General features: G+C 36.9%; 1 protein-coding gene across 2 annotated transcripts in view; it reads right to left on the bottom strand.

Annotated features, from left to right (window-relative positions):
* Positions 1–15,700, bottom strand: part of ALCAM (activated leukocyte cell adhesion molecule) — a 269,642-nt gene that overhangs the window by 252,286 nt on the left and 1,656 nt on the right. The gene's annotated exons all lie outside the window — the stretch shown is intronic.

Below are 15,700 nucleotides of genomic sequence, written 5' to 3'. Positions count from 1 at the left end.
TGAATTGTGATTATTATGCATGTACGCATTGGTGACCTGACATATACATTAAGTAACCACAAAAAGTAGTTTACTCTTTTGTATTTACTCCACTATATAAAACACTAATGATGTGGTAATGTTCATTGCTCCTCCTGAGGTACTGTCTACCTTAAAAGATCAATAGGTTATATCCCCAACTTAACTCAACACACAGAGTTTACTTATTCAGTATTTCCTCATTTCTGTCCATCAGCTTAATGTATATGTCCTCTTGTAACATAATTTAAGCTTAGACTTTGACGTTTTGAGTAAAACTCTCTATATAGGTAAAAAATAATCATCTTGAAGGACTTTCTATAAAATAGCACAGCACCAAGAAGCTCTGAGAACTAGCTCTGCCCAAATCCTTTCACCTATTAGGAACTGCTATCTAGTCTCCTCTTTTTCAGCCAAAAAGGAAAGAAGATAAAGATGATGTGAGAATCAGAGCACTACTAACCTGCTGAGAAAGATATTGCAAGGGGGCTCCATCATGAAGAGAAAGCATGAGATGACCTTTCTGAGGTGTCAAAGGTAGGATTGGTATCCAGAAGTGATGTCTGCCTCCTGTGGGTCGAATCAATTGGTACTACCACCCAATTATCTTGGAGCTGTGTGTGTGTATGGCCCTGTTTCCTGTTTCACAGGGAACTTCTGGGGGAAGCCACCTAGAAGTGAGGTCTTTTCAGTTCTGGACTTGGGCTTGGTGGGAGGATGGAGGCTCGCTCTGAGATAGCTAGATGAAGGCTGATTTACTTCTCTCTCTTCACTAATTTTTTTTTTTTTTGATGAGGCAGTTGGGGTTAAGTGACTTGCCTAGCATCACACAGCTAGTAATTGTTAAGTGTCTGAGGCTGGATTTGAACTCAGGTCCTCCTGAATCCAGGGCTGATGCTCTATCCACTGTGCAACCTACCTGCCTAAACTCTTCCTAAAGCTTCTAATTTAAGGCAATCAATCATTAGATTTTAGACATCACAGCTAGAATTTTATACCTTACAATGAACTGGAAAACAAAACACTGGAAAAATAACTAAAGGGGAAGAGAGGATTGTCACCAAAATAATTCTTTTCTTTCTTTCTTTCTTTTTTTTTTAGTGAGGCAATTGGGGTTAAGTGACTTGCCCAGGGTCACACAGCTAGTAAGTGTTAAGTGTCTGAGGCTGGATTTGAACTCAGGTACTCCTGACTCCAGGGCCAGTGCTCTATCCACTGAGCCACCTAGCTTCCCCATCAAAACAATTCTTATGGTACCATCTGATCCTGCTGCCCTGGAGTTTGAGGTAGCAATGAATTTGACCTGCTGCATTATGCCCCTTAGGTCTCCCAAACAGTGGTCATTTACTACTTCCTATGTCCATGCCTATTTGGGTAGAGGGGCCAAAAGTTCCTGAGGGCTTTTCTTATTCTACCCATGGCTCATGTGCTGGCCTAGACCTGGAACAACATTGCATAGAAGGGAGTCACTCCTTTCCCTGAAATTCCAAAGAGTATCTCAAACTGGCCTGAGCTGAGGGAAGTCTCACCCTTTTGTCTCCCCACCTAATCAGGCCCCCAGAGCTCTATTAAAGCCCCAGAGAATTACCTGGCATCCTTCTGGAGAAGTGGAAACTCCCTTTGAGTAAACTTACATCCCCTGCTTTGCATGTCCCTTGGCTGACAGAGATCTGAGGAATTCTTGGCCCGTCTTGCCCTACCATAGTGAAAAGTGGTATAAAATCTATTCAACCTTTCCCTCACTATCATTCCAACTATAATTCCGGTCACAATAAGGGTATAAAAGCTGCTAATCAACTTCTCTTCTTTGCCTTGGCCAGAGGATTAAGAGCTAAGGGCCTCCTTACCAGACCCTGAATTCTCCTCCCCTGGGCTCCACAGAGTGGTGCCAAGTAGTGAAGTATTAGGAAATTATGACCTACCCTCCCTACCTTCTGGAATACAGCTCCTGCTCCTAAAGCTTCCCTGTAGTGAAGCAGCTCCTTGGTAATCAGCTCTTGAATTCTCCTCTTCCAGCTACCAACCAAACCATAGGAAGCATGTGAGCCTGACCAAAGCTTCACACCTGGCACATTACCTATGCCAGCAGTACATGGTCACATTTCCGATACCTTCCTTTTAGATCGCTGCCATCTCTGAAGAGTACAATAATCCAACAAATTTAGCTTGTGTTGAAATGGCTTACATTTAAATAAGTTAATTTTGATGCATAAAATATCATTAAAAATTATTGACCATTCCTTCTAAATCTCCATTAGGATTCTTCTTTTTTTTAATCTATTCTTTCTCATTCACTTTCTTCCTTAAATAGCCTTCCTCAGTGGATGCATCATAGTAAAATTTTCTGTATTCTTCAACTATTTATCCATCATGGATTAGAAATCAACTTTGTAAATTAAAAAAAGGAAGCAGATTGCTAATATTTTTTTTAAATCCTCAATCTTATAAATAAAGTAAATAATTTTGAGGTCTCACCACGTACTCGTCAAAATGACAAATATAATTAAGAGCAATAAAACTTAATGTTGGCAGGGTTGTGGAGAAACAGGTACACTCACTCACTGATGTAATTAACAATGTGTAGAATTTTCTGGGAAAGGAAGCTGATTTTCTCACCAGCAATGATGTTTCTGGACCTCTTTGAACTCTCTATATTGCCTTAGGGGCCATCTCATTTTTAGCTTCCTTGTAGTCTTCTCCCATTAGATTTTAAACTCCTTGAGGGCAGGGACTGTCTTTGTATTTGTATTTCCAATTTAGCACTGGGTGGGGCACATAGTAGGTGCTTAATAAATGGTCTATTGAAGGAAGTAAAAGCTACCTAAATAATCATATCATTTGTTATACAAATATATGTATAGAAAGGTATTAACAAGTAAGGTAAGCACACATCTATATTCGTATATGCAAGTACTGTTTGTTCAAATACTTTCTTAGCAGCATTATTTGTAATTATTTTTTTTAAATGTTAGCAATCTACACGTTCAGCAGTAGACTAGGAACTAGATCTGTGGTTTTATTGTTATATCATTGTTCAATCTTGTCTAACTAACTGTTTATGACTCTATTTGGGGTGTTTTTGAGCCAAAATATTGGAGTGGTTTTCAATTTCCTTTTCCAGCTCATTTTACAGATGAGGAAACTAAAGCAAATGGGGTTAAGTGACTTGCTCAGAGTCACACAGCTACTAAATATCTGAAGATAGATTTGAATTCAAGAAGATGAATTTTCCTGACTCCAGGTCTGGTTCTCTATCCACTGTACTGCCCTTCATTCATGGAATTCCCAAACAAAGTCCTTCTATCAACAAAGGTCTGCACTTTCTCTGCAAACTGCAGCCTTAAGAAGTTTCCTAGAGCATTGAGAGGTTATGTGAGTTGCTCAGGATCATACAGTTAGTATATATCTGAGAAGAGGCATGAACCATGCCTTCTTTTCTCTGAGGCCAGCTCTCTATTCATTACATTAATACAAAGGAATACTATTCATAAGGTGCTGGGGTACTAGAGAGAGCTGATTGTTAAATATTCAGTATAAACGGTTTGGGAATGGACAAACAGTACAAATCAGGGCTTAATTTATTATTTTTTGTGATTGTTTAGATATACAGAAATGGAGAAAATATTGATAATTCAGATTAAAGTTAAATGTGTGTCATGAGTATATTTAAGAGAGCTGGTTGTTAAATATTTACCAGCACACCCCTTACTGTAATGCAATTAAAATGAACATGTTTAAGGAATATAAGCAAATCTAGGATCTCTACAAAATAATAGAAGCAGAAAAAAAGAAACAGAAGATGAGTACGGATTTACTAGGGCCCTATAAAAGGGAAATGTGGATGAAAAGGAGTGTACAAAGAACTTAAATGAATGAAACTGTAAATCCATTTATGTGTTGAAATTAATTTATTTAAATGTAAATAGTTTAGTTAGTTCTATTGATGTTAAATATTAGGTTTAAAATGAATCATTTCTTAATTGAAAAAAGAAATTAGGTCTAAAATAAATTTCACTATTAAATCAGAAGCGAGAAGAAAAATGATAACAAATACAAATGTTAACTATGTATAACAAGAAGGTAGTAGAGCTCCCTCTATTGAATTATATTTGAGAAAATGTGCCTTTATTTAAAATTAACATGTTGCTATGATCATTATCATCATCATCATAAATGAAAACATTCTTTCTATTACAAGGCCATTACCACCATTCTTTCATATAAAGTCTAAAAAGAAATACGCTTCTAATCCCTAGGGATAATTTCACATATTTTATTATCCAATCTAGACAACTCCAGTGCTTGTATTTTCTTATTTCTATTTCTTATGGCTTTTTTCAGGATTATTTTTAAAAGTATAGTTTTGAATTTATGCTTTTTCTAATATTTGTGAGCTAATAAAACTCAACTTATTATACTTCTTATTTACTCATATTAAATATCCTAATGTGAATATACTTACCAATATTTTAGTGATATATCAAATACATCTACAAATATAATTATAATGTAATATAATTTATGCCATTAGCAAAATGAAAATTATAATGCAGTTTAAATGTTTCCTAGTATGAATAAATTAGCTTTATAACATTATGGTTGCACAATGGACAAGTGGTGATCTAGAAGTATGGATCCACTTAACCACGTGAGCATTAATTGATTGGCCTATGGAAATTAAGCAGTAAAATTAATTTTTGTTGGTTATTATGGAAGTAGGTTCATGGTACTCTTTTTATCTGGAGAAAACACTTCCAAAACAGTTCAAGTTCTTTTTGACTAAATATTACACAACTGTTTTAAACAATGATAACCTCCAAATCACACCCTGAAGCTCTACTCCCTTCACTATTTTATCAGTTGCTTCAGAAAAGAGCCATCTTTCTTATCTGCAAAAGGAAAAAAAAAACAGCTGGGGAGATGCAGGGCTTGTTTTTAATAAATGGATACTGATTTGCCATTCTAGTGTGATAAGAAATGCAATTTAATCTTAGACTATGCAGACAGTCCTCAAAGAATCATCACATTAGAGTACTAGATTAGCATCCCCTAGGATAGGGTTGAGTAAGGATTAATCCACCCACAGTAAAACTAAATATTTATTACCTCTTTTCATAGGTCTACTTGCAAAAGTATTATTCATATTTTGAGTCATGCCCATTTTTCATCATCTCTAAGCCTACAAAAACATGAAACCTGTTTACAAGATTATACTATAAATCTTCTAACTAACATAAAAATTCCCCTCAAACACTATGCACACCTCCTTTCAGGTACAGAAAATGTTTGTGAAGGTTCAAGTGCATGTACCAAAAAAATTGAACATATCAAACCAATTCTAAATAGAAGCCATCTAAGTATGTGTTAGCATATTAATGGTAGCCATTTATAAATAGTGAATGCATAAGTTTTTGCTTTACCTTTAATGAGTACTTTCTGAAAGTTCTTTACTTCTTTTATATAAGGCATACTTTTTTCTATAAAGGTAGCTATAAAATATTTTTTTCTAATTTTTAGTTGTAACAAATGCCAAAAAAAGAAAAGAAATCATATTGTAAAAATTCCATTAAATAGAAGACTACTGTTTATATTTTTAGTAGATGGTAACTTCTTGAGGACCTTTTAAAAACCCTGGCAAATATTTTATTTTAAACTCCCTTGAGAAAGCCATTTAAAAAATGGCTCTCCTGAAAATAATTAAATTGTTCAGGAAAAAATGCTTCCTGATAATTGCCAGAGTTTTAATTGGCCCTCCCATATAATTCATCACTTATCATACTTAGATGGACAAACAATGATGGGATTCTTTGCCACTTGGGTAATAAAGTACAATGTCAATAGTATTAGGAATCTCATGATGCCTCTTATCTTGGCTTGTATAGCAGGGTAAACACAATCTAATTCCATAGTGTGTAGAAGGAATTCTCCAAGATGGATGAGAATGTGGATTCAAAGTAGCACAACTTTAGAAGTTAAACTACATTAAAAAGCATCAGTCAGTGATCAGAGGGCCATAGTTATAGCAAACATTTTTGGGTATGCTGCCATTTTCCACTCATGCCACTGACCCTTGCCTTCCCACCAAGATTGTACTGATCACCAATAGCTTTGATATTGCCTAGAATTTTAGTCTGTGTGTGTACATTTTGTTTGTGTCTTTTCTCATTTTGTAGTTTTTATATTTTTAATATTTTATAAGGTTTAAAATTAATAATGGCTTCAAGAAAGAAAATATGAAATTATAGAAAATGAGTCATTAATATGGGTTGACCAAGGAGAAACAACAATTTGTAACAGAAATGATCTCATTTTTATATGAATATAGTACCTCACACTTAAAGGACTTTCAGTGGTGTGGGTAAGTCACTCCACCGATAAAGACCACAATGCCTCTATATATTTTTGTAGGTGACCTTTTCTTTGGCCAAAATATTTATATCCCTACAGCCATCTTGGTGATGAATCTCTGCAAACTTTTTATAATGAACCCTCCATGTCATACCTAAGGGGAAATGTTTAAGGGCCTAAGTTTATTATTAATTTGCTTTTTGAAATTCCCATTAGAGACATTTTTGGGAATACTAGATATTTGAAATGGAAATATTTTGGTTTTTCAGAAGTCATCCTATCATTAAGCCCTATGCAATTTTTTCCAACAGCTTCATTTTCATTATCTTTTCTGCCTCACAAATATTCAGCATGACTAGGAAAAAAAATAACAACTATGGAATCCCATTACTTCCAATTTTTCTACTTTACAGATAAATCAAACCTAGTTCTAGGTCTCACTTTGTGTTGTGTCCCTCCAAAAATACAATAGAATGACATAATGTAAAGAATATAAAAGATCCTTTTTAAAATATTTAAATAGCAGTAAATTAGAAAACCTTTTCTTTCAGCTTTTATTTGGCCAAATGACAGATGACTTAATAAATATTTTATTCTAATGTGTGTCATGGAGGTAAAATGGACTGTGGGTGGTGGAAGCATGCATTTTTCATTCAAAAGGAAGGGTGTTTGAGTGATACTGATTCTTTACTATTTGGGTTACATCTTTCTGAGCCTCTGTGCCTAGGACGGATCCCCAAAAATCAATGAGAAAGATGCAGTTCAGGTGAAAGGTAGGTTCAGGAAAGACAGATATGCCAAACTCTTCCTGCTTTATTTTTAATTCATCTAATTCAGCATTCAGACCCCCCTTTCTGCCGCCACCACCAGCTTCATCGAATTCTCTTGGGAAGCAAATTCAAATTTTGCAAATTTTAGTATTACTCAACCTAATACAGAGGTACATAAGATTTTCTGGTGGCACATTCTCTTTAACTAATAGATCTCCTATGTCTTCAAATTAAAATGTTCCTCTTAGGGCCCTGTCCTTTAAAGCTAAAGTAGCACTATGTTAAAGAGTTGCTCTTTAAATAAAACTCTTATTTTTTATGAAAGTGATCAAGGGTATCCCCACAACCTATAACTAAGGGAAGGCTACAAGAATGTTTATTGTACTGTAATTGTCCCAGTCCTAAATAACTTCTGCCTCTTGACCTTTCCAGTTCTGATTCTGAATCTATAACCTTAGAGTGTCTTCAATCTTTCTTTTAATTCCAGAGCTATAATTGGTACATTGTGTCCTTAAGGTAAATTCCTTGAAATGTGTCCCATCCTTCCTTTCCCACCTTACTCCATGATGCTCTCAATGATGTATAGTCCCTCCCCTCTCACTTTCTGATACAACTACATCCTTTTCTCTCCAATCTCATACTGGAAGAGGTTGAGGATGAGGGACGCAATGTTCATAGTAAGGAGCAACTTCTTTGTGGGAAAGTGCCCTCTGTTCCCCTTTCCTGATTATGTCCAGCTGTACTCATTACCTTTCCTGTTTACTTGAGTCACTGGCTTCATTGTTCTAGTGGCCTTCCTTGCTCCCACTTTTCCCCCCCTCTTCTTTCTTGTCTTCCCAATTGCTAAATTCCCAAAGTATAGGGAAAGTAGTAGAATCCCTTTATAGTGGCAACATGGTACAATCAAAAGGGCACTGCATGTAAAGTCAGAAGACTTGAGATCAAATCCCAGCTCTGGCACTTTCCATCTGTATGACTGAGTAAATCACCTCACATCTTTGGGTCTCCATTTCCTCATCTGTAAAAGAAGAAAGTTTGCCTCAGAGACCTCCAAGGTCCTTTTGACACCTTAACTATGATTCTACAATCTCTCTTCTGTAAATTGGGACTGAGAGATTATTGTAAAGAATTAATTGTTATTTGAGGTTTTTATGCCTCAGCACGCACTGGCCTGGGGCTCCGCAAACTGCACGGTGCTCCACCCACTGGTTGTAGCCCTTGCCAGGGCTCTGGCAACCTCACATCATCACCACTCGCCAACGCCTACATGGGCCTGGCAAAATTATAATGATTGGAAGCCTAGTGAGGGCAGTCATGTGACTGTCAGAGCGGCCATCTCATTGGCTGGGACTGTGTGGGGTGTTTCTAGGTTTGGGGGAGGAGAATTGGGCATTCTAGGTGGAAGCTGGAGAGCGACAGGCATTCTGCTGCGCATTTTCAGCTGATTCCTGGGCGGTGGTATTTTTCAGGTATTATAATTTCCCTTTCCCCATTTTATTTCCTTTCCCTTGATCCTACTGATCCTGTTTGTGTTTTTTTTAAGTTCATTCTTGTTAAAATAAATCTTGTTCTGTTTCTAGGTAGGCTGTCGGTCTCCTTCCTTGCCCCAATATTGTGGCGAGCCACTTAGCTAGCACTCCCCAATTAAAAATTGGTCCCCACAATATGTATCTAGAAGTTTTTGAACTATTAGATGTAAGCAGTGAAACCAAAAAAATGATTTCAAAATTGTAGCCACAGTGACCACCCCTCTCCTCTAGGCCTTCATCCTACTCTCAGGAGAAAGTTAAATCTTGGCATGTCTTTCCACTTGTGTCATTTATAACTACTGTCACATTATCCTACTCTCACCTTATAGAATTCTCTGACAATTTAGAGACAACTGAAACAAATGACAGGATTATCTAATAACCCATGGCCAAGTTTAGTGTTCATCAATTAAAGTCAGGCCACTGACTGCCTCAGGCCCACACCTCTGACCAGTTCAGGAAAGAATTTAAGAGTGGGATTGAATTAAAGCATCTCTAAAAGCCTTTCTCAGATACTCTAGATAGTAATATGGATTTTTTTTTTCCTGAAGGTGGGTGGTAATAGAGGAGTGGGTGTAGGAGAGACTCAGGCTTGGCAGCAGATCTACAGAGAATCCTGATGAAACTAAGTAATTTTAAGAATCAATCTACAAACATTTATTAAGCACCCTTGTAACAATTGGAATGATGCCACCTGCTGGAGACTTACTGTAGAAAAGCTCCAACATGAGGAGAAGGCCTCTGAAGGCAAGGCCATGCGGCTTTTCTTTGGCATCAGGAAGTGACGTTGGCTTGTGGGAGGAAGAGGGGGTGAGGCTGGCTCTCTCTCTCTCTCTTTCCCCAGGACTCTTGTGGAGAGTGGAGGAGGAGAACTCTAACTCCCCGAGATAGATAGATGAATCTAGGCCTTTCTCTCTTTACCAAATCCTTATTCTCCTTAATAAACGCTTAAAAGTCTAAACTATTGCTAAAGCTTATAATTTATTGGCGACCACTCATTAGATTTTTTAGACAAACTGGCAAGAATTTTAGCCCCTTACACCCTTTAGGTGCTAGGTATTAAGGATAAAAACAGTACATCTCTAACCCCACAATGACACTTCCCTGAAAACTGCTACCACACAAAAATAAGTTATAAAACAGTAACACTCATGATGAAAAGCAAATTTTAAAGGTGAATACTTTAGTACTACTTAAGTACACTACACTTTTAAGTGTTCTGAGAGACAAATATTTAGTTAAATCATCAAAATAGGACAAATAAGCAGAAAGCATTAAGAGGTCATTTATCCCATACAGGGGGTCTCAGCTTTCTAAGCTCTTCCAGTCTTTCCTAGTATTTTTCTGGAGTGGGAGTAGGGGATGGACAAGAGTCATGCAAGGATAAGACAGAGTCAGTATCCCCATTAATGAAATTGTAGCTTCAGTAATAGATTAAAGTATAACTCCAAAGGAGTAAAGACTGAAGGAAAGTCTCATTTTCATTCATACTGTGTTTAGGGTTCAAATGTCTGGAAATGCACTAGTAAGTGTAAAACATGCATAGTTACCTAAATATTATCCAAAGTATGAACTGTTCACTTGAGGGCTTATCCCAGGAAAATTTTGCTTTTGTGTTCTTATTGACATGAATTATGATTATTCTTTATTTAAGCCCTTTGTTGACATGATTACAATTTCTGTTTAACTCAGCAAACCAGTAAGAGCTGTAAGGGAAAGCCTTTTACATCAAAATACTTAAGTGCCTCTTAAATCAAAATGCTTAATTTTCTCTCCTGTCCTTGGGAGGACATAAGCCTCCAACTCGGATAGTGCTTCCATGACTTTATGAGATGAGAAGAAAAGCAGAGAAGGGGAACAAGAAAGGGAAGTTATGTAGTGATAGTTCAATTACCAAATCTATTTTTCATGATGTGACTTCATTAAAAAAAAGTATTGTGAATTTCTGGTACAAAAGACTTATTTATGTTAATACAATATATGCCAAAGCCAAAAAGTAAACACAAACACACACACACACACAAACACACTACACGTGTGTGTTGCCATTTTGGATTGTTCCTGCCTTTGATTCCCTCTACTAGGCTGGATAATTGAGATCTGAATGGGGGAAAAAAAAAGGATGGGGTCATTAATGGTTAATTCCATCCTTGGAAAATAAACTATGATAACAGACTGATGAATACTTATTGAATACCATTATATGGTTGCTGCTGATACTCACTTAAGTATATAAGCATATACTGTATTCTGCTCAAGATAAGAAAAAGAGAAACCATAATTCATGTGATACTTTAACAAAAAAAATCATAATGAATGAAAACATTTTAACAAGAATAATGTATATAGAAGTTAGAGTATTTTTCCATTTTGTATAGATACAATCAACATCGCAAATAATGACATATGATAGTATGTATTAAGAGATAATTATATGTAAAGGAGATGATATTTAATCTTGATTGTGTTCTCCAGCTGGAGGACAAAATACTTATCTGGTGAAGGAAAACTGAAAGATGTGGTGAAGATGTATGTTGTTGTCTCATCTCTTTACTAACTTTAAAAAAAAAGAATACGAAGCTAAAATATAAAATAAAAATTGATCCAACAGTTAATTCAAATATAGGTAAACATGTTCTCTCATAGTCTTTGTTCAGTTGAGATTCTTTTATGTGTTTAAGGAAATTATGTCTGTGTAGCTCTGTCAATGATCTTAACACATTAAAATTAAGTGAGTTTTAGTTTATACACATCCCCCCCAATGCATATGTTCACATCACATATATGTCAGTGATTTAGTCATTTTAGATCAGTATGGAAACTGTGTAAACCAATGTAAATAAACAACTTCAATTTTTCCAATTCACCTGTAATATAGTCATAGAACAATGAGGCAATGAGAGGTTAAGTGTTTTTTCCCATGGTCATAAAAATAATGTGTCAAAGACAAGACTTGAATATAGATCTTCCTGATAGAAACATTGGTTCTCTACAAAGTACTGCTGTTGTACATAATGATAACAATGTCTATGGTTATATCCTTTTCAGAAACAGAGATATAGACTCATATATGCATATGTATACATGATATACATATAGTACATTCCTATATTTGGTAGCTCCCCCTGCTTATTAGCTTGCATATTTTGTGTAAGTACTGTATGTGTTTACTTGAATCTAGAGCTCCAAGGAATTAAGAAGTCTTTGAAATTGTCTGACATTAAGTAAATGAGCAGAACAAAGAGAGGTGTGGTTGTTAGGAAAAAAAGTGACCATGAAAACAATTTAAACAAAATACTATCATATGACACAAAGCAGTGCTGAAAATATCACTCAATATCACTCAGTGTTTACAGATATCACTGGTTTTAGAGGTGATTTGGAGAACTTTAAAAACTTTAAAAAATTAATAATTTTGCTTGCTTTCCAAGACAATGTTCATTGTATTGTTCATTGACCATAACAAATAAAAAGGTGCTGCTAATAATGTAATAAATTTCTGTATAAAAGGTTTCATTTGAAACATTAAAAATGCTGAGCAAATAAATCCCTTCTCTTAAATAGAGCCTTACCTATGAGACAATTAGAAGAGTAAGCAAGTGTCATGAAGATTCTTGATTTTACCCATGGGAATGCAACAATATGTAGAACTACAGTAATGCTCTTCCAAAGTCATACCATGTGTATGTGGCAAAGCTGAAAATGGTGCAAAACTCCTGCCTTCTTGCTAGTTATGCTGTACTATATGAATCTTGAATAGCGAATCTTGAATAATTATAATTTTAAAAAAGTCAGGTGGATCTCCATCTACACTTGTAAACAAATCAGAACCCTGAACACTTCAAATTAATAAATATTTTTCTATTACATTGAATGGAGCCATTTTTCAAGCTTTAGCATATAAAGAAAAAGGTTTGCCACACTCAAACATTAACAATAACATTTGTTTTAGTCTAGGAACTATTTACAGGTTGACTAAAAGCATCTCGCCATTTGCCTGGAGACAGGTTAGACTTTCACTGTTTTCTGAATTCCAAAAGCTTTCAAGGAGTAGCATCTTCTCTTGTGGAGGGGGAAGGAGGTTCTAGTATATTTCTCACTTGACACTTTTCCCCCAATACCAGTTCCCTGGCTGAGGAACAATAATCTTAAAATATTTCTATGGAGTCTGTAAAATTATACAAAGAATAGGAACTAAGAGTTTAGGCTCAAAAGCACCTTTTCCTCTGGGGTTATGGCCAGGTAGTAGTGGTGGTAATGGTGATAGTAAGGAGGTCTAAACATGAATCTTTTGGTGTGGGAACTTCCCAAACTGCTTTCACCCTTCTCTGTATCTTAAAGAACTGAAGGGATTGAAAGGTGAAGGTAATTTGGCCCCTTAGTGACACAGGTATGTGTCAGAAGCATGACCTGAGCCCAGGTCTTCCTGCTGAGTCCCTTATCTACCACATCACATGCTGCCTTCCACTTTTCCAAAACAATCTTTAAAACTCAAATTTTCCCTGACTGTGCCTATAAGGTTTTGATTTAATATGATTAGAATCTTTGAAAGAAATAATTCAAACATCGGCCTGCCTGCCTTGTCAAAAGAAACTCTTTTCAACCTTCATGTCATAAAAATATTATTTTGTTTGGGACCTGGAAGGGATCTTAGCAATTATCTTGCCCAAATCATTTTAAAGATAAGGTCAAAGATTCCCAAGGTCAAACTAGGTCCGTGGCAGAGCCAGGGTTAGAACCCAGGTCTCCAGATTACTTGTCTAGGCTATTTCCTACAGTATCACAAGAAACATTAGATTGATATCAAAGAAAACGCAATGAATAAAACAATACAGAAATCTAATTAGCTTGCAATTGTTTTTTTAATTGTGATCTGTTTTGTTTTAATATTACTACATCAAAAATCAGAAAATTGACATCATCAAGACTATACATGCCACATGTGATTTCAAGGCCTGGTCTGGTAAAAACATACACACAGGAAGAGTAAGGAGCAACATGTTACAACTGTTGTTAAACTTCCATTTTGGAATCAGTCTTAATGGTAAGCAGTTTGGAAAACTTCAAAAGTAGGACAAAAATAGATGACCCCAGTGGAGAAACAGTTAATTGTACAGCACTACCTCAATAACCCCCTATTGTTGTAAATATAATCAGGCAAAGCCTTTCTTAAAGCAATACAAAATGTCACCACAGGCTGACGCTCTTTCTACAAGAATAATGAGACTTTCTACCTTGAATGCAGAACACATACTACTTAGCCTTTATATTCACTTCACTCTTGGTGATTAATATCCTCTACCCCAAAAGGTACATAGTAACATCCTATGGCAAACGCATGTTCATAGAGGGTTTTATAGATACTAAAAGTCATAATATACTAGAGTGCTAAATAAAAAGCGAGGGAAAAGAAAAGAGAGAGAAGAGCAGTTTCACAAACTGGAGGTTTTTTTCTTCTTCCAGTCTGACCAAGCACTATTTAAAAAAACGAAACAAAACAAAACAAACAAAAAAAAAAAACAAGGTCTGGAAAGGAAATAGAAAAGAAAAAAGGGAGGTGGGGTGGGAGGAGAGAGATCTAACTTGTCCGGTACATTGTGCCAAGCTTTTATACTGCATTCCCACAGGGGTCAGTTTTTCAAAGGGGTCTGAAGAAAGTACATTTAGCTACTATGAGACTTTCAGTTGCTACGGTTGATGCTGCGCTTTTCAAAGCGCACACACACACTCTTCACACCTCAATCCTCGATATTGAAAGCGGGGGTGGGGGGTGGGGGGTCTACTCCCACATAGGCAAGTCCAGTAACTCTAGGCTTCTCGGTTTTCAGGTCTGCAATATCCGACCTACCATTCAGCCGAGAGAGGAAGCCTGGCATCAGGCAGTGCGTGTGTGTGTGTGCTCCTGTTACTATGTGACAGTGTGTGTATTATACACTCTCCCAGCACTGTTCACGCGTTCGTGTTGTACATTTACTGCTGGCAACACAATCCTTCGGGGCTAAAATAAATAGCGCTGCAATGACTACTGCACAGCGTGGGGGAAAGAAACGTTTTAGAAGCAGAACCACTCCCTGCTTAGCTTTTCAAGCAGAGAAACCTGACCGGGGACGTGTCCAACACAAAATAACAACAGTAGCCGCAACGAAAGGAAAATTGGGGGGAGCAGCGGGAAGGGAGGTAATCAATTAAGATTATCCCATAAAAGTCACGAAATGGTTAAACTGAAAAAAATTTACACGTTCATTTTTTGGTTTGCGTTTTATAGGTTTCCTCTCCCATGCCACTATCCAACCTTCCTTACCCCCCCCCCCTTTTTTTATCCAGCTCACTTCCCTTTTGGCCACTGGGATTCTGGAAAAGTGAAGAGATCTAAAATTTTCCAGTCTCTGACCCTGCACTCTTCCTTAATCTCCCCTCTGTCCAGCTCCTTTTCAGCTCACCCAACCCCCTCTACACACTTAAAGCCCCCTCAAACTCTCGGCTTCTCTCTCCTCCTAAAAGCTAGAGATTTGTTGCAGGGGCTATCTTCAGCCTGCCTCAGGACTGCAGGTGAGGTCATTACCTCAACCAGAAAAGCAACTTAAAAAATAAATAAATAAAAAGAGGGGAGAGGCATCTCCCACCCTCCTCCTCTTCCACCCCCCCCCAAACCTCTTCTTCCCTCCCCTCCTTCTCTCTCTCTCTCTCTCTCTCTCTCTCTCTCTCTCTCTCTCTCTCTCTCTCTCTCACACACACACACACACACACACACACACACACACCATAAACAGTTCTCTCTCTCTTCCTTTTTGCCTGGGAGCGGTTTGGAGGTTCTAAAACCCGTTTGATGGCTTTCCCTAGCAAAGAATGGAAGAGCTCTGTTATGTTGAGAGCTACAAGAAGAAATTGGGATTTCTTTTTATGATCTAGAAGAGGGAGAAATAATCAACAGAAGGACCCGACCGGCTATCAGACCACACGTGAAAACTTTAAATATACGTTGAATACATGTTTATATTTTAACTCAAATCCAGGGGTGGGGGAGGAGGAAGCAAG

This window comes from Dromiciops gliroides, chromosome 3 (assembly GCF_019393635.1).
Source record: "Dromiciops gliroides isolate mDroGli1 chromosome 3, mDroGli1.pri, whole genome shotgun sequence".
Taxonomy (NCBI): domain Eukaryota; kingdom Metazoa; phylum Chordata; class Mammalia; order Microbiotheria; family Microbiotheriidae; genus Dromiciops; species Dromiciops gliroides.
The sequence above is the reverse complement of the archived record's forward strand: the minus strand, read 5'-3'. Positions and strand labels throughout refer to the sequence as shown.